This window comes from Euleptes europaea, chromosome 19, assembly GCF_029931775.1.
Source record: "Euleptes europaea isolate rEulEur1 chromosome 19, rEulEur1.hap1, whole genome shotgun sequence".
Lineage (NCBI taxonomy): Eukaryota > Metazoa > Chordata > Lepidosauria > Squamata > Sphaerodactylidae > Euleptes > Euleptes europaea.
In genome coordinates, this window is record NC_079330.1 from 10,275,628 (window position 1) to 10,295,488 (window position 19,861).

At 51.6% G+C, this 19,861-nt stretch overlaps 1 protein-coding gene across 5 annotated transcripts in view; it reads left to right on the top strand.

Annotated features, from left to right (window-relative positions):
- The first annotated feature begins 15,119 nt into the window (after positions 1-15,119).
- EPHB2 (EPH receptor B2) overlaps positions 15,120-19,861 on the top strand; it is a 113,824-nt gene continuing 109,082 nt past the window's right edge. For 3 of the 5 annotated variants that reach the window (XM_056865272.1, XM_056865269.1, XM_056865273.1), the window contains exon 1: positions 15,120-15,189. The gene's annotated coding sequence lies outside the window, so the exon portion shown is untranslated. The remainder of the gene's footprint in view (positions 15,190-19,861) is intronic. The other 2 variants (XM_056865270.1, XM_056865271.1) reach the window with 1 other exon arrangement.

The window sequence follows — 19,861 nt, forward strand, 5'->3', positions numbered from 1 at the left end:
GGAATTTTTATTTTGAACCTTGGGGCCCCTGCACCGAACAAAAAAGTCCTAGTCAAAAAAAGTCCCTGGTCAAAAAAAGGTTGAGAACCACTGATTTTAGATAGTTCCTTTTTTAAAAAAAAATCCTTTTTATTTTGGTCTCAGTGTGACATTTTTCAGGGCCAAATTGGCCATACGAACGGTATCATTTAATCCCGATATAGCGCCTTAAAATAAAATGGATTTCTCTGTTACTATTTTATCTTTTCCACCCAACCATCGTTCCCCCGGCTAAAGCCGTCGCCCACCAGCGTCGAAGGCCCGCCTGTCAGTCCAGTTGCCATCTGTGACCTAGAATCCGCCATGCCTCTCCGGGCAGGCCGGGGACGGCCGCGGTCCCTGGGCTGAGGTTACCATGGGGACGGCCGGGGAGCCGCACGCCTGGCCTGCCTTCGGCCCCGGGCATCCCTACCCAGAATGCCTTGCTGTCAGCACCAGCTCCTTCCGCTCCGTTTCTCCCAGGGCCTCCCGCCATCATGCAAAGCTGTCCGCCCAAAATGACCATCTCTTGGAGGGGCTTGCCCTCTTCTCTTCCCCCCTTCGTCCCACTGCTTTTTTTGGGGGGGGGATTCACAGGTGGGATTTTAATAATGGGGAAAGGGATAGCCTCAATCGTCTCTTTTTTTGGGCCATGACCTGCAACCACTGGTATCGTGAGATACAAAGCACCGTTCAGTTTTTAAAATGAGACCTGCCGGGCCCTGGGGATTCATCCAGATTTAGGGATGCCAGCCTCCAGTTGGAACCTGCAGATCCGCTGGAATTAAAGCTCCTCTCCAGACTACAGAGATCAGTTCCCCTGGAGAAAATGGATGCTTTGGAGGGGGGGACTCTATGGCCTTGGACCATGCTGAGGTGTCTCCCTTCTAGGGATGCCAGCCTCCAGGTGGGACCTGGGGACTTTCTGGAGTTATAGCCCATCTCCAGACTACACAGATCAGTTCCGCTGGAGAGAATGGATGCTTTGGAGTGGGGGGGGGGACTCTATGGCCTTGGACCATGCTGAGGTGTCTCCCTTCTAGGGATGCCAGCCTCCAGACTACACAGATCAGTTCCGCTGGAGAGAATGGATGCTTTGGAAGGTGGACTGTGGCACTGGGCGCATGAACACATGAAGCGGCCTTATACTGAATCCGACCCTTGGTCCATCCAAGTCAGTATTGTCTACTCAGACCTGCAGCGGCTCTCCAGGGTCTCAGGCAGGGGTCTTTCTTCACATCACCTACTTGTCTAGACCCTTTAACTGGAAATGCCGGGTATTGAACCTGGGACTTTCTGCATGCCAAGCAGATGCTCTACCACTGAGCCACAGCCCCCTCCCCTTGACTCCTGCCTTGAAAACCCTACGGGGTTGCCACAAGTCAGCCGCTTCTTGACAGCGCTTTACACACACCCCAGAAGACCTTCTTCAAAACACGAGAGTGTTTCCCAGCTTTGAGAATTTCTCCAGACAGAATTTCTCTGTCAGTGGCTAGGGGGTCCTAGCAACCCCGGGACTTCCCGGGAGGAGCTGTGGTTCAGAAGTAGAGCATCCGCTTTGCATGCAAAGGTTCCAGGTTCAAATCCTGTCACCCCCAGTTGAAATAAAGGATCAGATAGAAAGTGACGTGAAAGACTTGGGGCCCTGGAGAGCCGCCGCCAGTCAGAGTCGACAGCATCGGCCCTGACAACCAATGCTCTGGTTCTACAGCCCCATTGACATGGGTGAACTGGTGAACTGGACTTGTTTCCCCACTCCTCCACATGAAGCCAGCTGGGTGACCTTGGGCTAGTCACAGCTCTCTTAGAGCTCTCTCAGCCGCACCTACCTCATAGGGTGTCTGTTGTGGGGAGGGGAAGGGAAGGTGATTGTAAGCCAGTTTGAGTCTCCCTTAAGTGGTAGAGAAAGTCAGCATATAAAAACCAACTCTTCTTCTTCTTCTTCTTCTTCTTCTTTTCTTGAGAATTATTCAACGCATGTATAAAGAAAAATTGAATGTCCGCGGTACACTGGTTCTACATTCATTCAGTGTAACTTGTGAACGAGGCTAGACTGCCCATTTGTTCAGTGTAACTTGTGGACAGGACTAAAGGGATGCGGCTTCATGCGTTCCTCCTAGGGTTGCCAGGTGCCCGGTGGTGGCGGGCAAACCCCTGGCAATTCGCCCCTCTGCCCGCCGACAACCTGAGGGTCAACGGCAAACGTGCACGCGCGCGCACGCACCACACGCACGGCACTTCAGGTTTAGAACCAGAAGTGCCGCCTTGTGAGGGGCCTTTTCCTCTTAGTTTGGGGAAAGGGTCGCTTTGCCACTCAAACTAAGAGGAAAAGGCCCCTCGAGATGCTGCACTTCCAAAGTGACGCATGCAGGCGCGCACAATCCCAACCGCAGCCCCATAGCCTCTCGCTGGAGGAGAGAGGGGACCTGGCAGCCCTATTTCCTCCCCTGTCAATCCCCAGTGTGTCGTGTGGTGCTTCCATCCTGCGTTGTTAAGCTGCAATGAAAATGAGAATTCCCAATTCCGCGTGTGCCATTCTCAGTTGTATTCCACCTGTTCCTAAGTGGTGACAGATCAAAGCCGTTTGGCCTCCCACCAGAAGATATCTCTTTGTTCTCCTAAAACCCTCTTTTTAGCAGGCAGAGCTATTTTAATTAGCTGAGGTGTCAAATAGGGAAGCGTCTGAAATTCTCCTCCGATTCCTCCGCAGATCCCCAGTGGCCCGATCTTGTTTCCAAAGTGAAACCAGTACATTAGGAGTCTTCCGTTCTTTCTGTTTTCCCTTTTCCAAGTTTTGCCCGGATCAACTCTGAGCTGGAGAACCGGGTTCGATTCGCCACTCCTCCGCATGAGCGGCGGAGGCTAATCTGGTGAACTGGACTTGTTTCCCCACTCCACATGAAGCCAGCTGGGTGAACTTGGGCAAGTCACAGCTCTCTCAGAGCTCTCTCAGCCCCACCTACCTCCCAGGGTGTCTGTTGTGGGGAGGGGAAGGGAAGGGGATTGTAAGCCGGTTTGATTCTTCCTTAAGTGGTAGAGAAAGTCGGCATATAAAAACCAACAACTCTTCTTCTCCTTCCTCTTCTTTTCCTGAAGTTCACACACATCTCTTTTCCCTTCTATGTGATCAGCAAACACATGTACATTGAGAAAGCATCACACACACACCACACCACCAACACAACTTAATACTGATATGATTGTAAGTGCAGCGGTGTCGATTTGTTTTATGTGACATGTCACCTGTGTGCGGACCTGCCAATGAATACCAATAAAACATTGCACACAAAAGATCTAGAAGTGCTCACGTGTATGATGGTATTAAGATGCTCTCATTTTTTGGCAAGCATGTTCCCGAAGTCCAGCGAGATGGGATTTCTCAATCAAAGCGGAGTTCCGGCTCCCTCGGACTGCTCAGTGGAGTGCATCTTGTTCCAAGGAATTTCCCATGAGAAGTCCTACCAAATCTGACATTGGATCCGGGTGCTTAATGAGGTTTCCGAAAGAACCAGGAATGCTTCTGAAATCTAGGAAGGCAAGGAAGAGAAGGGTTGACCCACCCCCATCCCCGTCCTCTAACATTCAACCTCCCATGCTAGAGGCAAAGGCACAAATTTTGGCATAAACAATGCAAAAAAAATGGCATTACTGAAGTCGAAAACAATGTAAGTAAGAGCAAGATAATACATACAATAAATGGTGGAAAAGATTATAATTCTGTTCCCTTTATATAAGCATCCTCCTGGTATTGTTTTTTTCCTTCTCCCAAAGGACCCAAAGTGGCAGGCATATGCTCTAACTTCCACTGTTCCCTATGGGTAATCCCAATTTCCCTGCCCTTATAACTATTTTGTTCCATTTCTTGCCTTTGGGGGGAGCCTTATGGACATCTTCTTAACATGAGCTACTACAATAGACATGCTGTTTAACCAATTCCCTCGCTAGGGTCTCTAGAAGTTAAATCTACAGAATGGATGGCTTTTACCCTGACGTGTATACATGTCAACGTTAGGGTTGCCAGGTCCCTCCTCGCCACCAGCAGGAGGTTTTTTGGGTGGAGCCTGAGGAGGGCAGAGTTCGGGGAGGGACTTCAACACCATAGAGTCCAATGGTCAAAGCGGCCCTTTTCTCCAGGGTAACTGATCTCTATCGGCTGGAGATCAGTTGTAATAGCAGGAGATCTCCAGCTAGTGCCTAGAGGTTGACAACTAAGGTTGCAGGGTCCCTCTTTGCAACCGGCGGAAGGTTTTGGGGGCGTAGCCTGAGGAGGGCGGGGTTTGGGGAGGGGAGGGACTTCAATGCCATAGAGTCCAATTGGCAAAGCGGCCCTTTTCTCCAGGGTAACTGATCTCTATCGGCTGGAGATCAGTTGTAATAGCAGGAGATCTCCAGCTAGTGCCTAGAGGTTGACAACTAAGGTTGCCAGGTCCCTGTTTGCAACCGGCGGAAGGTTTTGGGGCGTAGCCTGAGGAGGGCAGGGTTTGGGGAGGGGAGGGACTTCAATGCCATAGAGTCCAATTGGCAAAGCGGCCCTTTTCTCCAGCGTAACTGATCTCTGTCGCCTGGAGATCAGTTGTAATAGCAGGAGATCTCCAGCTAGTACCTGGTGGTTGGCAACTCTATTGGCAACCCTAGCCGAAATCATTAGGAATTTCCCAAGCCACAGTGATGTCAAGCCCTCTTTCCAGTGCTGCCCCCCCCCCATTTTCTCTCTGCCCCTGCAAGGTGGAGATGCCAAGACGGCGGCCTGGGACTCAGGGTTCAACGCGCCTTGAATTGCAACCGAAACCTTTTCATTCCCCGCAAGCGGGCTAAGCCGGCCTGCTCCGCCACTCTCCCAGGCAAAGCCCGCCGCCTCTCCTTTCTCAAAGGGGCCGAGCGAGTCCGTCATGGCCGGGCCTTCGCCTCGCCGTCCCCAGCTCCCTGAAACGAGCCGAACAAACACCCCCTTTATTGAGGCCTTCTTTTCTTTTCGAGTGGCAGACGGGAGAGTGAAAACCCGAGGCCGCGGCGGCGTCCCACGGCAGCCGCGAGAGCCGCACAAAGGCCCCCGCGCGATGAAAAGCCTGGAGCAAATCCTCTTAGGGCTTGGCTGTACGTGCATTCTTATCGCGGCCCATCTGCTGGGAGAGATGCTCGGGCGAGGGAGGGGAGGGTGGCGGGGCTGCCCCCCCCCGTCACCTCGCCCACTAAAACAAGCACAGGGCATTCAAAGGGTTTCTTTTTTTTTACAAAAATGGCCTGAACAAGAGAAAAGGGCCAGGCAGCGTCACCCTGCTGATCGTGGGGGCGAAGGCGGTTCTCACAGAGGGACAGGCGGGGTGCTGGGGAACGTCGTATTCTGGTGGGAAAACCCGCCGTGGCTTAGGCCACATGGAAGGGGAAGGGGGAAGAGGGAGGGCTGGGACCACGAGGGGGGTGTAAATTGCTTTTCGCTGTTCTCCGAGTGTAAAAAGTGAAGCCCTCTTCGCACCTTCGGGCCGTGCTGCTTGCCTCGAGCAAGACATCTCAGGGAGCAGCATGCGCCCTCCTCGTAGGTTTAGAATCAGAGAGTCGTAGCGTTGGAAGGGACCACCAGGGTCATCCAGTCCGACCGCCTGCACAACGCAGGAAACTCACAACTCCCTCCCCACTACACACACTCCCAGTGACCCCCTGCTCCATGCCCAGAAGATGGCAACAAAAACCCTCCAGGATCCCTGGCCAACCTGGCCTGGAGGAAAATTGCTTCCTGACCCCAAAGTGGCGATCGGCATTTCCCCGGGCATGTAAGAAAGGGCCACGAGAGCCAAGCGCTGATGCGACCCTTCCTGCCCTCCCTCGCATGATCTGCCTAAGCTCACAGAATCAGCATTGCTGATAGTAAGTGATGGGAAAGAGGAGACCCTGAAGACCCTGAGGGTCTTAGACCTGGAGATGCTGGATAGGCACTGCCAGTCTACTCTGACTGGCAGCAGCCCCCCCCCCCCGCCCGGCTCTGAAGTCAGGGTCTTTCATTTCACTTTCTGATACTTTAAAATGGGATTGAAGCGGGGACCTTCTGTATGCAAAGCAGATGCTCTACCTCTGAGCCACAGACCCTCCCTCTGTGGCTTCTTCCGCCTTCCTCCAGAAGTTTCTCCCAATCACCCCAGAGATTTTCCCGACAGGACAGTAAGCGTCTGTTTTAAACCTGCTGGTGATGACTGGGCCAAAAACATTCTGGGGAAAAGTCACCTTCTGCTCACTCCAGCACAGATGCAATATGGATACGGCCAACAATGTTGAGGGAGCAATAGGCCAGGATCGGGGGACAGAAAGGACCCATGGTGGAAGAGCCTGTGAGGAGGAGGAGGAAGAGGAAGAGGAAAAGGAAGAGGAAGAAGAAGAGTTGGTTTTTGTTGGAAATATCTATCGAATGCTGACTTTCTCTACCACTTAAGGAAGAATCAAACTACCTTCCCTTCCCCTCCCCACAACAGACCCTGTGAGGTCGGTGGGGCTGAGAGAGCTCTGAGGGAACTGTGACTAGCCCAAGGTCACCCAGCTGGCTTCATGTGGAGGAGTGGGGAAACCAACCCAGTTCACCAGATTAGAGTCCGCCGCTCATGTGGAGGAGCGGGGAATCGACCCCGGTTCACCAGATTAGCATAGACTGCGCATGTGGAGGAGTGAGGAATTGAACCCGGTTCTCCAGATTAGAGTCCACCACTCCAAACCACCACCCTTAACCGCTACACCACACTGGCCAGTGAACAAGAGCTGGCCCCGATCCTCCTGCTCAGCAGATTCGGGCTTCGCTCGCCAAGGACCCTTTCTCATTCTCTCCTTAGGCAGGGTGCTCAGAATGGCTTGTCAGGAAGCAATCAAGTAATTTCGAGGCAACCCTGCAAGTGTGTGAATTCCTGCCTCTCTGTTAAATCACAGCATTAGAGAAGCAAACATTGCAGTAATGCAAGCCAGGCTGGGAGCGGCTGAGCCAAGTGGGATCTGGCTGCTTAACAGACAGAAATCGGAGAATTGGAGGATCGGCCGTCAATTCTGCAAGAATCCGGCGGGGTTGCCAAGGGAAGGCGGTGTGGAGGGAATCGCTGCTTTAACCTTTGGCAGGCATGGAACGACCCCTCCGCCGTGGGGCTGGCTGACCTTTTCTTTGTGCAGCTGGGCTCTCTGCTGTCATGGCTAGGAGGGCTCCCGATAGCTGGGGTTTTGAATGAGAAACTCGGAAGGATTTGGAGAAGGTCTCCTGAAAGCTGATCATCCTTCCCACCAGAGTCTGGAGAAATTCTGATAGCTGGGAAACTCTCTTGTGTTTTGAAGAAGGTCTTCTGGGGTGTGTGTAAAGCGCTGTCAAGACACGGCTGGCCTGTGGCAACCCCATAGGGTTTTCAAGGCAGGAGTCTAGGGGAGGGGGCCGTGGCTTAGTGGTAGAACATCTGCTTGGCATGCAGAAAGTCCCAGGTTCAATCCCCGGCATCTCCAGTTAAAGGGACTAAGCAACTAGGTGATGTTTAAAGACCCCTGCCTGAGACCCTGGAGAGCCGTTGCCGGTCTTAGACAATACTGACTTTGATGGACCAAGGGTCAGATTCAGTATAACGCAGCTTCATGTGTTCATATGCTGATGTGTCGAATGGAGGTGGCTTGCAATTTGCCCACATCCACATAGCAACCCTGGACTTTCTTGGTGGTCTCCCATCCAAGATCTAACCAGAGCTTATCATGATTTTGCTTAGCTTCCAAGTTCTGATGAGATCAGGCTAGCCTGGGTTAACCAGGGCAGGACAGTCTCCTGATAGATCTGATAGTTGGGAATCTCCCTGCATTTTTAGAGGAGACATTCTTCAGAGTTTGGAGAAGGTCTCTCCCTCCTCGGAATTTAACAAAGCTCTAACAACTAGGGATCAATCTCTCCATGTTTTTTCATTTACTGCAGCGTCCGCCCGAGTTTAGAGATCTCCTTATAATTGGGAATCAGCCTGTGTTTTTGAATCAGATGCTCAGCAAAGTTTGGAGTCGGTCTCCAGATAGCTGGGGACCTCTCTTTAGTTTTTAAATATTTATTTATGTATTTAAGCATTTATATCCCGCTTTCTTTCAAAAAGGACCCAGAGTGGCTTGCAAACAAGACAACGTGTAAATAAACCAGGGTCCAACAAGCAAAACAAAGGAGCAGAACAAAGAGCGTTTCGGCTGCCTTGATTGAAGGCAAGTTGCCAGCCACAGGGTTTACAGCCGAAGGGCCAAGAACCCTTTGGCTCTTGCCCTTCAGTTTGTGCCCAAGGTTTGCGCTTCTGCCCATATTCAAGATGATGGGGTAAATGAGTGTGTGCATAAGAGCTAAAGGGTGACTGAGAAACAGCAGCTGACAGTTTTGAAGACTAAGAGCCAAACTAGACATCATGGCATCCACAGGTCTGACCTGTGGTTGCCGACGCCTTCTTCAATGAGTTATCAGAGGTAGACTGCCTCTGAACCTGGAGGTTCCATTGAGCCACCATAGTTAATAGACACTGGCACACATCTCCTCCATTAATTGTAGCCAGTAAATGGGGAGAGTTGGAGTATCTGATGCTTGGGTACTAACATGATAAGGACTGCTTTTCAAACCATGGTCATATAGAATCCTGTCCTCACCCACCGGAGTCATTGTCCAGACCTCTGTGAGTCAGCTAATATTTATTTATTCATGTATTTAATATATAGATTCAGTGTTTTCCTAAAAAGGTCAAAGTGGTTCCCGGACATTAAAAAAGCTGCATATACAATAAAGACGACGACGACGAAGAGTTGGTTTTTATATGCCAACTTTCTCTACCACTTAAGGAAGAATCAAACTGGCTTACAATCACCTTCCCTTCCCCTCCCCACAACAGACACCCTGTGAGGTAGGTGAGGCTGAGAGAGCTGTGAGTAGCCCACGGTCACCCAGCTGGCTTTGTGTGTAGGAGTGGGGAAACCAATCCAGTTCACCAGATTAGCGTCCGCTGCTCATGTGAAGGAGCGGGGAATCAAACCTGGTTCTCCAGATCAGAGTCCATCGCCCTACATTAAAACTTCACCCCATACTAAAACCAATGTTCAGCCAAAGTTCTAGCTACTGCGGTGTAGTGGTTAGAGTGTCATGGAAGGATCAGGGAGACTTGGGTTCAAATGATGACATTTCTATAAAGCTGGCCAGTTGACCTTGGACCAGAGTTGCTTTCTGCCTGGCCTACCTCAAAGGGTCGTTGTGAGAAAGGAGGTGAACTATGTAAGCAGCTCTGGGCTCCTTACAGGGCAGAATAAGAAAGTGATGGACTTGTGCAGAATTACTTTCCGTGTATTTTCTCTGCTGAAAGGCTTCAGTCATCACAAACCAGAGCCCATTTACAAGTCTCATAATGCTTAACCATAACAAACACCCCTAACCGCTAAACTACATGATCTCTGCAAGATATTGCCTCGGACCACGTTTGTTTGAAAGATGTTGTGCTGACGTTGCATTTAAAAAACCACCCGTTTTATATATTCAGTATTTATCTTGATCCACTGAAAAAGATAACAGATTTTATCAAAATTGTTCCTGTCAGCAATTTTTCCTCCCAGCCTTTCAGCCGGAAACCTATTCCTAAGGGGGTACATACAACGGGCAGTACAATACACTGCGAGTTTCTATTACCACAGATACATAGATGCAGATTTACGGGGTGTGTGACTTCTTTCCAAATAAGCAGAAGACATTGTCAGGAACTGAAGGAGAGGTTAAAAGGAAAAAAAAATCCCCTTGGGGAACAAAATTATTTTAGACCTGCCACGCCGTAGGAAAAGCCATTCATATTTATGCTGAATTGCTAATATTCTTGGAAACGGGGCTGTAGGGACCCTAATGGTTTCTGATGAAGCGAGCCACCCGCTGTCCAGAATGCACTGAGGTTTCTGATGGAATTTGACTACATCTGTCCCTGAACCTTGCTGCAAAAAGTTCCTTGTATGACTGAAATTCCAGATTTGAGAAATATGAAACGGACGGTTCAGGAACTTGTGAGTATAAGGGCTCCTTATACACGGGCTAAAAGTATAAGGGCATGGCCAAAGACCAGGGCTCTCTCACATGGGTAGGGTTGCCAGGTCCCTCTTCACCACTGGTGGGGGTTTTTTGGGGCAAATCCTGAGGAGGGCAGGGTTTGGGGAGGGACTTCAATGCCACAGAGTCCAATTGCCAAAGCGGCCATTTTCTCCAGGGGAACTGATCTCTATTGGCTGGAGATCAGTGGTAATAGCGGGAGATCTCCAGCTAGTACCTGGAGGTTGGCAACTCTACACATGGGTTAAAGAATGCTAAAAGACTTGACTGCCCCTTGAGATCTTATTGATCATACATTGCGGTACATGTAGTATGCCTCAGTGGTTAGAGCGTTGGCAACACCTGGGTTCAAATCCCCACTCGCCAGGTCACCGTGGACCCTATGCCTACCGTGCAGGGCTGTTGTGAGGCTAAAATGAAGGAAGGGAGAATCTTACACCCACTGTGTGCTGCTTGAAAGAAGGGTAGGAATTATTTTAAAAATGCAATAAAGAAATATGGTTTCGAAAAGGTCGTTGGGAGATGTGGTGGAGACGTTCTGCGCGTGAAAACACATGGGATCTACCACGGAGCCACAGCCCCACACACTGGAAGGGTTTGTCCTTTCATGGCTACACCCACGGAAACCAACTTCCTCCCCAGCGTCAGCTAGGGCATGCAGAAGATCCCAGGTTCAATCCCCGGCATCTCCAGTTAAAAGGACCATGTAGTAGAATCGTAGAGTTGGAAGGGACCACCAGGGTCATCTAGTCCAACCCCCTGCACAATGCAGGAAATTACCAACTCCCCCCCCACACACACACACACCCTCAGTGACCCCTACTCCGTGCCCAGAAGGTGGCAACAAAAACCTTCCAGGATCCCTGGCCAATCTGACCTGGAGGAAAATTGCTTCCTGACCCAAAAGTGGCAATCGGCTTATCTGGGCATGTAAGAAAGGGCCATGAGAGTCAAGCACTGACACAACCTTTCCTGCCCTCCTTCTCATGATCTGCCTAAATTCACAGAATCAGCATTGCTGATAGTAGGTGATGGAAAAGATGAGACCCTGGAGACCCTGGACAGCCACTACCAGTCTGAGTAGACAATACTGCCTTTGATGGACCAAGATCACATTCAGTATAAGAAAAACAGCCTCATGTTCTTCATGATGTGTTCACGTATTCATTTCCTAGAACCTGTCCCAGTGGGATGCAGCCACACTCTGAAATGTAGCCTTTGCATGGGGAAGTCCTTGAGGACAGCTCCTTCCCTCTGCATGCAACGTTGACTGGGCACAGAATCCAGGGTCCGAGCATAAGTGTATCGCTTTCGGGGAATGAGGGAAGGATTCACAGAGGGGGGAAATGCAGCTGCCTGGAGACATCTGTGCAATAATTATTGATGGTCTCAGCAGGAAGGGATACTTCTGTCGACTCCTCCAGGGTACCAAAGTGCCTGCAGGGGAGAGACTGGAGAAACAGCCCGTGAAATGCTCCAGGACTGAGAGCTCTGAGCAGAACTGAGCTGCCAATGAATTCGAGGGCAGATCTTCCCTGGAGTGCCACAAAGGAGAGGATCCTGGAAATTCAATAGCTGTGGCAGGTTCTTCAATGCTCCGATCACTCTCAGCTCACATTGGCCTTTTATGCATGGCTGTTTCCCTCGCCATCACCCCTCCGATGACTTCGGGTGTAGAGCCAGCAATTCAAACAAAGACCCTAAGTCATTGGAGGGGTGACGGCGAGGGAAACAGCCATGCATAAAAGGCCATAGATTTGATTCTGTGTGCAAAATGGGAAAGAGCTTCTGTGTCTCTCCTCATTAAATTAACATAAGAGCAGTTTACTGAAGGCATATTTAGGGATAAGAGGATTTACCAGCCATATCTTATTCAGGAGGTTTTCTCTGCGCTGTGTCCCACTTAATTCTGACTTAACTAGATTTTTCTAAAATTAATTTTGGAATTGGGGCACAGACAGGTTTCTGCAGTTTTAGGTTGCCTTCATATAAATGAGCACACAAATGTTCTTTTTTATTCAGAGCTTTGCCGATGTGCCTATGCGCTCCTGCGCATGGGCAGAGCACCGTAGAAAAACAATCTTGCGTCAGTCAAAGGCGCAATCGTACCCAGGTTGCTTTCTTGCGGTGTTTTATCAAGGCACTTCTGCGCATCGTTCATTCAGAAGAAGGGGAAAGGCATGAAGGTTTTGGAAATAAAAACAACAACGGTGACCTGGAAACCATGCAGGGTAGCTAATGCATCAGCTCCATTTCCGAAACAAGGAACAGTAATACAAAATTCCAAAATGTAATGGAGACACATGCTCACTGGCCTATGTGCATGTGTATAGTGCCGTCAAGTCAACCTCTGGTGACCCCCAACAAAGGGCTTTCAAGGCAAGTGAGAAGCAAAGGTGGTTTGCCATTGCCTTCCTCCAGAGTCTTTCTTGTAGGCCTCCCTTTTAAGTACTGATCCTGCTTAGCTTTCAAGATCTGACAGGATTGGGCTACACCTTGCTGGCTTCCCTCCTCCATTGGCCTATATCTCTGTTGTTATCACAGCTTCCCCTCGTCTGGGATGATACTTTGCTAGTGTGTGAATTACTATCTATTTATTTGCTGAATGTTCACCTCCGGAAAGCAAAGAGCTGAAACCGAAAATATAAATGACTATATAAAAAGAAACAAAAAGAAGGAACACATCTACCTATCTGAAAGGTATGTGTCTCAGCCTTCATGCATGGTGGTTCTCCCTTCTGTATGTTATCCTCATAACAACCCTGTAAGGTAGGTTAGTAGGGTTGCCAAGTCCCTCTTTGCTACCGTCGGGCGGTTTTGGGGCGGAGCCTGAGGAGGTCCTATTGCCAAAGGGGCCATTTTCTCCAGGGGAACTGATCTCTATCGGCTGGAGAGCAGTTGTAGTAGCATGAGATCTCCAGTAGGTACCTGGAGGTTGGCAACCCTAGGCATAATGCCATAGGAGATCTCTAGCAACTACCTGGTGGTTGGCAACCCTATAGGTTAGTCTGACAGAGAGTAGCCCGATTCATATGTTACAATGAATGCACATATACCTTGCATGTACATGCATGCAACTGTGTGTAAGAAAGAGCCAACAGACACTCATTTTCTAAATGAAACTGGGAACCAGTATGTGGATAAATGTGGAGTTTATAACCCACATTTAGCTGTACATGCATTGAATATAACATGAGAATTAGGCAATGCAGGTGTAAAGAAAAATCAAGTGAACACTGTACGTGCGTTCACTGTAACTTGTGAACAGGACTTACAGCTGGCCCAAAGCCACCTGGCATGCTTAGGTTTGCCAACCTCCAGGTACTAGCCGGAGATCTCCTGCTGTTACAACTGATCTCCAGCATATCACTGTATTAAATTTGGGGGGTTTGGTCGCTCTTGTTCTGGATGCCTTTTTAATACACATCATCTGTTTCATATATTTTATGGTTTCTACCCGATTGATGCCAGCGAGTGATCTATATGACGGTCTGCCATTGCATATAGTACAACTGCCAATCGTAATATACGTCACCATAGACCATCAATCAGCTAAGGACTGTAAAATATGCACTCTAACATTGTCAGTCCCAGGAGTGCTACCACATTACTGATGCGCAGGCAGACACTGAGGGAACATGGCACCGAGCGCTGCAAGAAAACAAGCTCGGAGGTGCATGCGGCTATGTCAAGGCTGTTCCGGTGCAGTGTTTCACCATTTCCCCCAAAGTGCACGTGTGCATCGGTAAAACACAAGGCCAAAAGCGTATATGACACAACTCATTTGTTGTGCACCTGCCCACTACCAATTTCCAGGACCAGAGGAGCGTGCCTATGATATTAGGTGCTGTGGAACACAGGCAGGATAATAATGCTGCTGCAGTCATCTTGTTTGTGGGCTTCCTGGAGGCACCTGGTTGGCCACTGTGGGAACAGACTGCTGGATTTGATGGGCCTTGGTCTGATCCAAGAGGGCTTTTCTTATGGCTTCAATGCCACACAGTCCAATGGCCAAAGCAGCAGTTTTCTCCAGGGGAACGGATCTTTATCAGCTGGAGACCGGTTGTAACAGCAGGAGATCTCCAGCTAGTCCCTGGAGGCTGGCAACCTTAGGCTAAAGACTTAACTGGCCTTCCCCCTCCGAGGCAAAGCACCTCTCCGGAGAATGGGGAGGGGGGCTGCTTCGGTCCTCTGCTCTAAGTCACCCCCCCTTCTCCGGACCCCACCTCCCCCACTCCACCAGCCCTAGGGTTGCCAGGTTCCTCTTTGCCAGGCAGGTAGGTGATGGGAAAGACCTTTGCCTGAGACCCTGGAGAGCCGCTGCCGGTCTGAGTAGACAATACTGACTTGGATGGACCAAGGGTCTGGTTCAGTAGGAGGCAGCTTCCTGCGTTCATGTGTTCCCCAGGTAGGGTTGCCAGGTCCCTCTTTGCCCCCAGCGGGAGATTTTGGGGGGGGGCGGAGCCTGAGGCGGGCGGAGTTTGGGGAGGGGCTCCAACGCCATAGGGCCCCATCGCCAAAGGGGCCGTTTCCTCCAAGGGGTCGGACCCCTGTCGGCCGGAGATCAGCGGCAATCGCAGGAGATCTCCAGCTGCCGCCTGGAGGCTGGCAACCCCGACCAGCCCGTTCCCGTCCCGGCGCCTGGCTCGGGGCCAGACCGTCGGGGAGAGAGGGGAGGGAAAGGGTTGCAGGTCCCCTCCCGCCAGGTCCCCAGCCGACGTGCCCAGCCGGGGAGGGGGGGGGACCCGTCGCCGCCCCGCTCCCCCGGCCGGGCCAGCCCCCTCGGCCGACGCCCCCTCCCCAGTCTCCTCCCCGCGCCCCCTCCCTCCATCCCTCCCCGCGCCGCGCCTGCCTCGCCGATGCAGCATCCCTCCCTGCCTGCCTGCCTCCGCCGCGGCTTCTCCCTGCGCGCCCGACGGCCGGCCGGCCGGCGAGGGGCGGGCGGGCGAGGGGAGGCGGGCAGGCGGCGCCCCCCGCTCCTCCTCCGGCGGCCTCGCCGCTCCATGGCCGCCTGAGAGCCGCCCAGAGCCGCCGCGCCATGGGGCCGCCGCCGGGCCCGGCCGCGCTCCTGCTCCGCCTCTCGCTGCTGCTGCTGCTGCTGCCGCCGCCGGCCGCCGCCGTGGAAGGTGAGCCGACGCGCGGGATGACCTGGCCGCCGGGACGCGCGCCCGGAGCGGGGGTCCCTCCCGGGCAGGGCTGGAGGGGGCCCGGGTTGGCCGGTGGGGGGGGGGGGCGCAACGTGGCTCCGGAGCTTGGCCTCGGGCCGGGGGGCTGGGAGCAGGCAGGGATGGGGGCGGCCCGCCGCCGCTGCTGCTGCAGCCTGGCCCCGGGGGTCGGGTGGGTCCTCGGTAGGCTTTGCAGGAGGGGCTGCCCTCACTGGCCGGCCCCCGGACCTGATCGGCGTGGGCGGGGGGCCGCTCGCGGTGGTGGCTGCATTGGGGGGGGGGGGGGAGACCGAGCTGCCCTCACTGGCCGGTGGGATAATTCACAGTGGGTAGCCGTGTTAGTCTGTCTGCACCTTAAAGACTAACAAAAATATTTTCTGGTAGGGTATGAGCTTTCGTGCACCATGGTGGGAGTGATGGCGTGGGTGGTGGCATCGCAGGGCCATGGGTACTACTCTGTGGGAAGTGAGGGTAGGCCACCCTGGCAGATTGGCGTTGGCAGTGTCGCTGCACCCCCCCCCCTCCGACTTATTCTGGGTTGATTATGGGCTGCCCTCGCTGACCAGCAGGGGTGATGCATGCATAGTGTCATCTTGTGCTATGGTCTGAGGTGAGAACAGGTTGCCCTCACTGACCGGCAAGAGTGATGCATGCATGGTGTCATCTTGTGCTATGATCTAAGGTGAGAACGGGCTGCCCTCACTGACAGGCAGGGGTGATGCATGCATAGCCTCATCTTGTGCTATGGTCTGAGGTGAGAACGGGCTGCCCTCACTGACCGGCAAGAGTGATGCATGCATGGTGTCATCTTGTGCTATGATCTAAGGTGATAACTGGTGGCCCTCACTGACCGGCAAGAGTGATGCATGCATGGTGTCATCTTGTGCTATGATCTGAGGTGAGAACGGGCTGCCCTCACTGACCGGCAGGGGTGATGCATGCATGGATGTCATGTTGTGCTATGATCTAAGGTGAGAACGGGCTGCCCTCACTGACCGTTAGGAGTGATGAATGCATGGGTGTCATGTTGTGCTATGATCTAAGATGAGAACACGCTACTCTTACTGACCAGCAAGTGATGCATGCATGGTGTCATCTTGTGCTATGATCTAAGGTGTGAATGGGCTGCCCTCACTAACCAGCAAGAGTGATGCATTCATGGTGTCATCTTGTGCTGTGATCTCAGGTGAGAATAGGCTGCCCTAACTGAGTGGTAAAAATGATCCATGGATGGTTTCATCTTGTTCTATGATCTAAGGTGAGAACTGGCTGCCCTCACTGAGCATCAAGAATGATGCATGGATGGTTTCATCTTGTACTATGATTTAAGGGGAGAATGGACTGCCCTTACTGACCAGCAAGAGTGATGCATGGATGGTATCAACTTGCATTGTGATCGGAGGTGAGAATGGGCTGACCTCACTGACCGGCTTGAATGATGGGCAAAAAAATCTCCTTGTGGGTGTGGCCATAGTTTGGCCTGGGTGGAATGTGGCTTGCCCTCACTGACCGGCAGCAGTGAGCACAGCATATGGAACTTTGAGGGCACATTGCAAGATACAGGTGGCAATTGATACCTCTTTTTTAATTTCAATAGAAGCGAAGCATACATCTCCTGCCTCCCTGGATATCACACCATGTGTTGTGAGACCAGCAGGCATAGGGTGGTATCAATGGGGATGGAGAAGTGTGAGAAATGCCGTGGAAATGGCCACCCCCCATCTTGGCTATGAGGTCCCAGCAGACTTTGGCTTTCTAATGAGCAGCCTTCTTGTGAGAAGGAAAGGAGGCCAAGATCATGGTTAGAGATGGATGACCTTTAGGGATACCACCCACCAAAAAGGCTGAAGGAGGCGCAGGTTTTCTTTCATGAAGGGGAATATTTCTGCCCACTCCTTCCCTTTTTGAACCTGGTCTCTCCACTTACCTGCCCCGTAGCGCCCTCACTTCAACACCCAGACATCCGATCTTTTCTTTGCCAAACCAATGGTAAACCTCTTTTCCAGGGAGGAGGGGAGCAGAGAGCTGAATTTCGATTGCACTATTTGGGAGCGTTTTTTTGTATATTTTCAGTTATTCATAGAGGCCTTGGGTGATCCGCAGCAGGAAAAGAAAAGCTCCATGTATAGATCTGCGCGGAATGAACGAGCCCCGATGCATCCCTGGCTGTAAATTCCCCAACTTGGCTCCCATGGGATTTGAAGGCTTTAAAAGACACAACCTGTCTGCTCGCACAGTTAGCCCTTGGTAGAAAAGATTCTGTGGACTCCCCTGCTCAGAGATCAGGGGCTTTCTTTTTCTATATGTGCACATAGATACTTGGAACGTGGTTTGCAATGAAAGTTATCAGGGTCTGTACTGGGGGAGGAGAAATCAGAACATTTTTGCAAAAAAATAAAATAAAATAAAAATTAACCACGGTAAAGACTGAAGGCTGAAACAGGGACTAACACATATTTCTTGATGGTGTTTTGGTCAAGTTTAAACCAACCACAGGGGGTGGCTGTGATTTTGACCAGAGCATTGGCGTTAAGGAGGGGATGTGTGGGCCTTGAACCCTCCATCTGAACATCTTCCCAGTCTGAATATCCCACCCACCTCCTCCACAAGCGTAGCTTCGAAATGAAAACGCTGCGGCCTCGATTTTGCCTAAATGATAACAAAATAAGTTTTATTGCGGCCGAAGCTCTTGTGAACTGACACCTCCTTTGCCGGATGAACTTACCACATTATGCATCCCGTGCTCTGGCTTACAGGAAGCGCACGCTACAGTAACTGGTTTGTCTTTAAGGTGCTACAAGATTCTTTGTTGTAGGGGCCGCCGTGGACTCCTGGGGCTGGCGCTGGGTATTGTGCCTCGAATCCTCCCCTTCCCACCTGCTGGGCTAATAACAGCTCCTGGATGGGAGATTTCGATGGGAAAATGGCCTGGGAGGAGGAAACAAATATCCCCCCTCCCTTAGGGCTGCTGCATTGAATATAATTGGAATCCTCCCCTACGGTTGCTTTCAAATTGGGGGGGGGGGAATCAGGCTATTCCCATCCTCGACCTTCATCATGTTCAGTTGGGCCTTGAGAGTACTGTACCAGCGAATCATGCTGGGAAGCCTGTCCAGATGTAAATGGATTTAATTACAGTTGACCCCCCCCCCTTGTCTGAAGAAGAAGAGTTGGTTTTTATATGCCGACTTTCTCTACCTCTTAAGGGGGACTCAACCCAGCTTACAATCACCTTCCCTTCCACTCCCCACAACAGACACCCTATGAGGTAGGTGGGGCTGAGAGAGCTCTAAGAGCACCGTGACTCCCAAGGCCACCCAGCTGGCTTCATGTGCTGGAGTGGGGAAACAAATCCAGTTCACCAGATTAGCCTCCGCCGCTCTTGTGGAGGAGTGGGGAATCAAACCCGGTTCTCCAGATCACACTCCACTGCTCCAAACCACCGTTCTTAACCACTACACCACACTGGCTCCACGCTGAAGGGTTAAGATGGGGAAAAGACTGAAGGGTTAAGATGGGGAAAATGAAAGGGGCATGGAAGATGCAAAGGGAAAGCAAAAAGAACGTTTTTGCGCTGGTGAGGGTGTGTTTGTCATGCCCTCCTGCGTCTAGGAAGGTTTTCCAGAATTGTGGAGAGCTAGGTGTTTTAGCCTAGGCGGGGCTTCTGAGAAGGGGCAGGGGCAAATTTCTGGGGCCTACTGATCATCCTGGGTACTGCAGTAACTGCTTGTGGTCTGATTTAGAATCATAGAATCGTAGAGTTGGAAGGGACCACCAGGGTCATCTAGTCCAACCCCCTGCACAATGCAGGAAATTCACAACTACCTCCCCCCGCGCCCCAGTGATTTGTTATTTCAGGATATTTAGATGGGCTGTGCGTAGCATGAGGAGGAAGAAGCAGGCAGCGTCTCGATCTAGGGGCTGTTGGTGGCTCTTAGCAGCCCCACGGGGAGATTACGTGTCTTTCATTCATAGGATGTGGGCTTCTGCAGACCATGACAGAAGGAGAGAGGAAGAAGAGTTGGTTTTTATACCCTGCTTTTCTCTCCCTTTTAAGGAGTCTCAAAGCGGCTTGCAATCACCTTCCCCTCCCCATAACAGATCTCTTGTGAGGCGGGTGGGGCTGAGAGAGTTTGGAGAGAACTGTGACTGGCCCAAGGTCACCTAGCAGGCTTCATGTGGAGGAGTGGGGAAACCAACCCGGTTCTCCAGATTAGAGTCTGCCTCTCACGTGGAGGAGTGGGGAATCAAACCCGGCTTTCCAGAACAGAGTCTGCCGCTCTTAACCACGACACCACACTGGCCCCTGAGTGGGGACAGTCTGATATTCAGGACTCATCCTGTAAAACACCTAATGGAACAAAACACTGGGGAGGGTTGCCAGGTCCCTCTTCGCCACTGGCAGGAGGTTTTTTGGGTGGAGCCTGAGGAGGGCGGGGTTTAGGGAGGGGAGGGACCTCAATGCCATAGGGTCCTGTTGCCAAAGCAGCCATTTTCTCCAGGTGAACTGATCTTGGTCAGCTGGAGATCAGTTGTAATAGCTGGAGATCTCCAGCTAGTACCTGGAAGTTGGCAACCCCAACACTGGGAGATCTGTGAATGGATGCCCCCTCCTCCCAGCATTTATATTAGC